Genomic DNA, 8,175 nt, shown 5'->3' on the forward strand with positions numbered 1-8,175 from the left:
AGCCGAGGTCATATGCAAAGTAGATGGAAGGAAGAAGGCTATTTTGTTAGAACTTTTGGACATGATCAAAATGACATTTTGTATTTTTATGCAACGCTTATTTGATCATGTATATACTTTTGATTATATATTGAAATGTATTTTAAATCCTTCTTTCCTTTAAGAAAATTTTTAATTCCGCTTTACATTTAGTGGTATCAGAGCAACGTTCTTCGGACCAATGCATATGACTTCGTCTACTTTCAACAGTCCGGGTATGTCTTCTTCTACATCTATGTATTGTTATTGGTTGATATGTATTGTGTGAGCACATTGTAGGATTTAATGCCTCCTAAGAGAAAAGCCTCAGAGGGAGAGGATAGCTCCTCATCGAGAGTTGTCGACGAGTTCGGCAAATTATTGAAAGAGCAAGCCAAGGTTCATAGTGAACAGCTTCAGCAGTTGCTCCGTTTGCAAGGTACAGGTCAAGGTAGAGGCCAAGTGGTTCAAGCAGTTGGAACTGATGGGATCTTTACTGCTTTTAAGAGAATGGATCCGCCTCAGTTTGCAGGAAGCACTGATCCATTGGTGGCTGTAGAATGGAACAAAGCACTTGAGGCGATATTTAATCATCTCAATTATGAAGACAAGGACAGAGTTGGTTGTGCAGTATTCATGTTAGAAAAAGCTGCACGTATTTGGTGGAATGCTACCAAGGTAGGTGTTGATGTTCCGGCATTGAAGTGGCAAGATTTAACGGATCTTTTCTATGACAAGTACTTCCCAGATGCACTTCGAGCTCGGAAGGTGACTGAGTCTTTAGAGCTTCGTCAAGGAAGTATGAATGTTGACGAGTACATTTTGAAGTTCGAGGAGGGCTCTCTGTTTGCCCCATACATTGCCTCCAATGACAAAGACAATGGTGCTCATTTCATTAGAGGACTTCGAGCGGAGATCAGAAGGGACATCAATATGTCTAAGGCGGTGACTTTTAAAGAGATTGTGGCTAAGGCATTGTTAGCCGAGCAAGATGAGAAAGATACTGCTGGAGAGAGACAGGTGAGGCAGCAGGCTATTGCTCAAAGAGGTCAAGGTTCGAGCCAAAGAGGAAAAGGCAAATTTAAGGGGAAAGGCAAGATAGATCCGAATTCTAAAGCACCTATAGTTCCATCTGATCCAGAGAAGCCGTTGTGTCCCAAGTGTAGTAGGCATCATAGGGGAGAGTGCAGATTTGGTACTCACACTTGCTACCTATGTGGTACTGCAGGCCATATTGCTAAGGACTGTCCGAGAGGATCGAGTAAAGAGAAGGTGCAGGGTCTCATCTTCTCCATGACGAAAGAAGGTATAAACCCTGATTCTTCTGTGATCTCTAGCACTATCTTAATTTCAAGAAGAGTATCTATGACATTGATTGATACCGGTGCTACTCATTCTTTTATGTCTCAACTATTTTTGAGATCTTTGGGTTTAGTTCCTTCTATTCTTCCCCTCCAGTTTAATGTTGTATTGCCTTCTGGGGATGTGTTGTGCCCGACGTCTATTGTATATGCGTGTTCTGTTCAAATTGATGAGCGAGTGGTTTATGCCGATTTGATTGTTATCCCGATGGTTGCGTTTGATATTATACTTGGCATGGATTGGCTATCAACTTACCGTGCAGTGATTCATTGCGTGCCAAGAAGGTGAAATTTGTAGATCATGAAAATAAGGAAGGTATGCTCGCCAGTGCAGGTACTTCGCTGGTCCTTTCTTTTATTTCGTGTCTTGAGGCTAAGAAGTTGTTGTTTTGAGGTTGTGATGGGTTTTTGGCTTCGATTGTTGACACAGATAGAATTGTGAAGTTGAATCTTGATGATATTGATGTTATGAGAGAGTTCCCTGATGTATTTGAGGATGATGTGCCGGGTTTACCGCCGGACAGAGATGTAGAGTTTGTGATTGATCTAGTCCCCGGAACGGTTCCTATTTCTAAGGCTCTGTACAAAATGGCCCCTACAGAGATGAAAGAATTTAAGACGCAGTTGCAAGATTTATTAGATAAGTTTTTATTCGGCCGAGTTCTTCGCCTTGGGGAGCTCCGGTTCTTTTCGTCAAGAATAAAAATGGGTCTTTGCGGCTGTGCATTGATTACAGATAAATCAACAAAGTGACGATTAAGAATAAATATCCGTTGCCACGGATTGATGACCTTTTTGACCAACTGCAGGGGGCTATAGTGTTTTCGAAGATTGATCTGCGATCTGGCTATTATCAGTTAAAAGTTAGGGAGTCTGATATCCCTAAGACGGCGTTTCGGACCTGGTATGGGCATTACAAATTTCTTGTGATGTCGTTTGGTCTGAATAATGCTCCTTCAGTCATCATGGATCTTATGAACCGGGTGTTCAAGCCATATTTGGATAGCTTTGTTATTGTTTTCATCGATGATATATTGATTTATTCCAAAACCAGAGAGCTTCATGCAGAGCACCTCAGAGTCGTTCTTCAATTGTTGAGAGAGAAGAGGTTGTATGCTAAGATGAAAAAATGTGAGTTCTGGTTGGAGCAGATTTCTTTCTTAGGCCATGTTGTCTCAAAGGATGGGTTAGTTGTTGATCCAGCGAAAATAGAGGCGATACAGAAGTGGCCTATCCCTACCACTGTACCAGAGGTACGCAGTTTTCTTGGTTTGGCGGGTTATTATCATCGTTTTATTTTAGATTTTTCCAAAATTGCTCTGCCCTTAACCAATTTGACGAGGAAGACTGTGAAGTTTGAGTGGTCCAATGAATGCCAAAGAGGATTCCAGGAGTTGAAAGATAAGTTGACGACAGCTCCGGTACTTGCATTACCCAGTGGTTCAGAAGATTTGTTGTTTATACCGATGCGTCGAAGAAGTGTCTTGGTGCAGTGCTGATGCAACGTGGAAAGGTTATAGCTTATGCTTCGCGTCAGTTGAAAGACTACGAGAAAAATTATCCTACGCATGACCTGGAACTGGCAGCTGTAGTTTTCGCCCTCAAAATCTGGAGACACTATTTATATGGCGAAAAGTGTGAAATTTTCAAGGATCACAAGAGTTTAAGATATTTGTTTTCCCAGAAAGAACTCAACATGTGGCAGAGACGGTGGTTAGAGCTTGTCAAAGATTATGTTGTGACGATTAGTTACCACCTTGGGAAGGCGAATGTTGTAGCAGATGCCTTCAGCCGTAAGTCAAGTTCTTCTTTGAATTCTATGATCCCGAAACCGTTGTTGTTAGACTTGGAACGAGAGGAGATAGCTTTGGTGGTTTCGGGAACCATTGCTCGCTTTTCAGCGTTGATCATTCGGGCTACATTGACGGACAGGATCCGTAGAGAGCAGGCCAATGATTTACATTTGACAGAGATGAGAGCCAGAGCAGAAGAGAGAGGTAATTCAGAGTTTGGAATAAATGGAGATGGTTTGATGACATTTAGAGGCCGTATATGCATTCCAACTGGTGATGATATTTGACGAGACGTCTTAACAGAGGCTCATACAGCGCCATACTCGATACATCCAGGTAGTACCAAGATGTATCAGGATCTTCGTAGACTTTATTGGTGGCCAGGTATGAAGAAGGATATTGCCCTACTTATTTCTCAGTGTCTAACTTCTCAGCAGGTGAAAATCGAACATCAGAGACCTACTGGGACATTGCAGTCATTGCCGATTCCTCAATGGAAATGAGAGCTCATTACAATGGACTTCGTGATTGGTCTTCCTAAAACGCAGAAAGGCTATAACTCTATTTGGGTTATCGTTGATCGGTTGACAAAGTCAGCGCATTTTCTCCCAATCAAGACAAAGTATTCCATGAACCAATATGCCAAAGAGTACATAGCAGAGATTGTTAGACTTCATGGTGTTCCTGTGTCGATTTTGTCTGATCGTGACCCTAAATTTACTTCAGAGGTTTGGAAGAGTTTGCACAGAGCCTTGGGTACACGGTTAGCATTCAGTACACCATATCATCCTCAGAGCGACGGTCAATCAGAGAGAGTTATTCAGATTTTGGAGGATATGCTCAGAGCTTGTACTATCGATTATCCTGGTAGCTGGGATTCCAAATTGCCTTTTGTTGAGTTCACGTACAATAACAGTTACCAAGCGACGATTGGCATGGTACCTTATGAAGCACTTTATGGCAGAAAATGTAGATCTCCCTTGTATTTGGATGAGGTTGGTGAGAGGAAGATGTTGGGTCCAGAGTTGGTCCAACAGACAGCTGATGTTGTTGCTGTTATCAAAGAAAGGATGAAGACAGCACAGTCAAGACAGAAGAGTTATGCTGATATAAGACGAAAGCCGTTGCAGTTTGAGGTTGGCGATCACGTGTTCTTGAAGATTGCACCTCTTAAAGGTGTGATGCGGTTTGGTAAAAAGGGAAAGTTGAGTCCAAGATTCATTGGTCGATTTGAGATCTTAGACAGAGTTGGTGATCGAGCTACAGGTTAGCCTTACCGCCAGATCTTGATAGAGTTCATAATGTTTTTCATGTCTCCATGCTCAGAAAGTATATTGCGAATCCTTCCCGTGTTCTTCGACACGAGCCATTGGATTTGACGCCGAGTTTGACGTACCAAGAGATTCCAGTCCAAATTCTGGATCACAAAGTTAAAGTATTGAGTAACAAAGAGATCGACATTGTTAAAGTCCTTTGGAGGAATCATTTGATTGAAGAAGCTACGTGGGAACCAGATGATGAGATGAGAGAGAGGTATCCAGAACTTTTTACGCAGTGACGTCAATTTCGGGGACGGAATTCCTCTAAGGAGGGGAGATTGTAATATCCAAGCTTGGTGATCGGTACGGTTTAGGATTTCATATGTTTATTGACTATTTGGGTAAGTTTAAGTATAGTTTTGAAGTTAAGGATGGCGATTAATGATTTATAGTATTGTTAATTATAGATGATGTGTAGTTAAATTGTAGCGTCGTTACGATTAAATTAATGATAATTTGTATGTTGATCCAATTGGTATGAGGCCGATAGTGGTTAGATAAGACATAGAGGTGTAACTTTCATGTTTTGAGTTTTGTTCAAATCATTGTAGAAGACAAGCCAAAAGCGCCCCGAAGTTTGTCGTGTGTGTCGTCGTTTCTCCAGTGACACATGTTGGGAGATTGAGCATAAATTTTTACTCATACCTTCACATGACATGAGGCCAATTGGAGATGCAAGCCAAAACCTAGAGCTACAACTTTCCAGTTTACCACTTTTCCAAATTATGATGGGAAGAGGCGTTTCGGAAGCAATCTTTGATGTAGCTGTGCGCAGAGCGCGCTCGGGCCGAAAAAGATGTCCGCTGGGCGAGCCTAGTTCGAAAATTTTGTGTTTTGGCCGAGAGTTCCGCGCCCGGGCGGACAAAGATGTTCGCCCGGGCGGCCAGCGATTTTTAAAAATCGTGTTTTTGGTGTTTTAAGGTATAAAATCGGTGGAGACTTCACTTTTCTCTTATTTCCCTCATTCCTCTCCACTCTTCTCGGTTCTTCACCTCAAGGGGAAGCTAGGGTTCCATTTCCTTTCATTTGGTGCCTTTGATTCAAGCTTTTTGTTGGGTTTTGAAGTTAGAACTAGAGAATTTTGGGTTCAAGGAGCTAAGGTAATCTTGTGGCTTTGGTTATTTCTTGGTTTATGGTATTGGGAGAAATTTGGAATGTGTGATTGTGTTGGTTTTATGGGGTTTATGGTATGTGTTTGTGATTATTGAGATGTTGATGGTGCAATTCATGGTTTATTGTTGTAGGATGGGTACCAAGAGATTAGAATCAAGCTTTCCATTGGTTGTAAGTGTAATTCATTCCTTGTGCTCACATGAATTATATATATTGTATTTCAAATGGTTTTAACATGATATTCCCTTCCATTTGATTCATGTTATGTATAGATACACTTTATTGTATATTAGAGGCTTTCATATGCCTCAATTGTATAAAAGGGAATGCAAGAGAAAAGAGTATTCAAAGTGTTTGTTTTAATGCCCAAGAGAGAGTTTAAATGCTTTATTGGATTGATAAATAGATAGTCAGAGATTGCATGCAATTAGTTGATCAACGACCATAGGCTTATATCCCGACAGAGTATCGATTTATATCGATGGGATATAGGTACAGAGACAGAGATACTATTTAGATATCAATCCACAAGAGAAAAGAGAAATACCATATGACCTCAGCTCCAATCAACGTCCTGGCCCGTCACTCTTATCTGCATCACATGAAATAACTGAAATGAGTATAAAACTCAGCAATTTCATGTGATGCAGATAAGTGTGACGGGCCAGGACGTTGATTGGAGCCGAGGTCATATGCATAGTAGATGGAAGGAAGAAGGCTATTTTGTTAGAACTTTTGGACATGATCAAAATGACATTTTGTATTTTGATGCAACGCTTATTTGATCATGTATATAATTTTGATTATATATTGAAATGTATTTAAAATCCTTCTTTCCTTTAAGAAAATTTTAAATTCCGCTGTTATTTTATGAAATCGATCAGAGAGGTGTTTCATATACAGATAAAGAAGTGCCAAAACAATAATTTCAAATATTATTAAAATAAAGACTGTTTATGCAAAGAGTTTTATTGTGAACACTCAGCCAACACTTGGCTCGACGTACACCTACTCTAACATTATAGTCCTTATGGATATTTTTTTTATTTTGTTAGGTGTATTTTAATCCTGGCCAAATGTTGTTTCAATGTTGGTTCGGGTGGGTACGAAGCCATGGTTGGAAATTAAGTTGTTGGTCTCGTTTTTGGTTCGGATGTGAAGTTTTTGCCAAGTTGAGATTATTTGAATGTGCCTCATGTTAGAATTAGGTCGCAGTAAGCCTGGGAACGATCCTACTTATCCGGTACAAACAGGGTTATAATTATATTACGTGCATAAAATATAAAATGTTTATTTTGAGATATATGTGATATGTCTTGTGGCCACCTCACGTTTATGGGTTTGGAAGCCGGCATGCACAGTCGATGAAACTCTCCACCTGGTGACTTACGACCGGTTTACGATTATGTATGGGTAGGGACATCCAGTCCAAGGGCTGGGGTGATCTCTACCGCCCAGTATACTGTAGTTTAGTCTGATCAGGTGTTCATGTTATGTTATGGGCCACTTGCTTGGAAACATTATCTCTACAAGAAAATTTTGATGTGATATGTTATGATAGAGCTCTATCGAGCAAAGCTTTTCCGTATCTGGAGTTCATGTTACGAATACGAAATACGGGCCTTTACATAACCCCTGCTTTGAAGCATCTGTATACACAACAAAATCGTCAGTACCACAAGGAAGTACTAATACAGGGGCATGAGTTAAATTATCTTTCAATGCTTGGAATGCTCTTTGGCAATCAATAGTCCATTCGAACTTGGTAGCCTTCCGAGTCAAACTTGTCAATGGCAATGCTATCTTCGAAAAATCTGCTATGAACCGTCTGTAATACCTTGCCAAACCAAGAAAACTCCTCACCTCTGAAACTGTCTTTGGGATGGACCATTTCTTATTGGACTCGATCTTGGATGGATCGACCGATATTCCTTCCTTCGAAACAATGTGGCCCAAAAACACCACATGCTCTAACCAGAATTCACATTTCTTGAACTTAGCATATAATTTCTTTTCCCTCAACAACTGCAACACAAATCTCAAATGTTCGCTATGAAGTTCTTGTGTCTTAGAGTAGATCAAAATGTCATCAATAAACACAATGACAAAAGTATCCAAATATGGCTTAAAGACACGATTCATCAAGTCCATGAAAACTGAAGGAGCATTGGTTAGTCAAAACGACATCACCAAATATTCATAATGGCCATACCTCGTTCTAAAAGCAGTATTTGGTATGTCCTCCATTTTTACCTTCAATCGATGATATTCGGATCGAAGATCGATTTTTTAAAACACGGTGGCTCCGTTGCAATTGATCAAAAAGATCATCGATTCCAGGTAAATAATATTTATTTTTAATAGTTACCTTGTTGAGTTCTCGATAATCAATGCATAACCTCAACGATCCATATTTCTTTTTCACGAACAAAACTGGAGCTCCCCATGGTGAGGAACTAGGACAGATAAAACCTTTATCTAATAGCTCCTACAATTGATTCTTCAATTCTTTCATTTCAGTTGGAGCCATTCTGTAAGGAGCTTTTAGAAATTGGGGTTGTACCTGTAATT

This window comes from Primulina huaijiensis, chromosome 7 (assembly GCF_012295235.1).
Source record: "Primulina huaijiensis isolate GDHJ02 chromosome 7, ASM1229523v2, whole genome shotgun sequence".
NCBI lineage: Eukaryota > Viridiplantae > Streptophyta > Magnoliopsida > Lamiales > Gesneriaceae > Primulina > Primulina huaijiensis.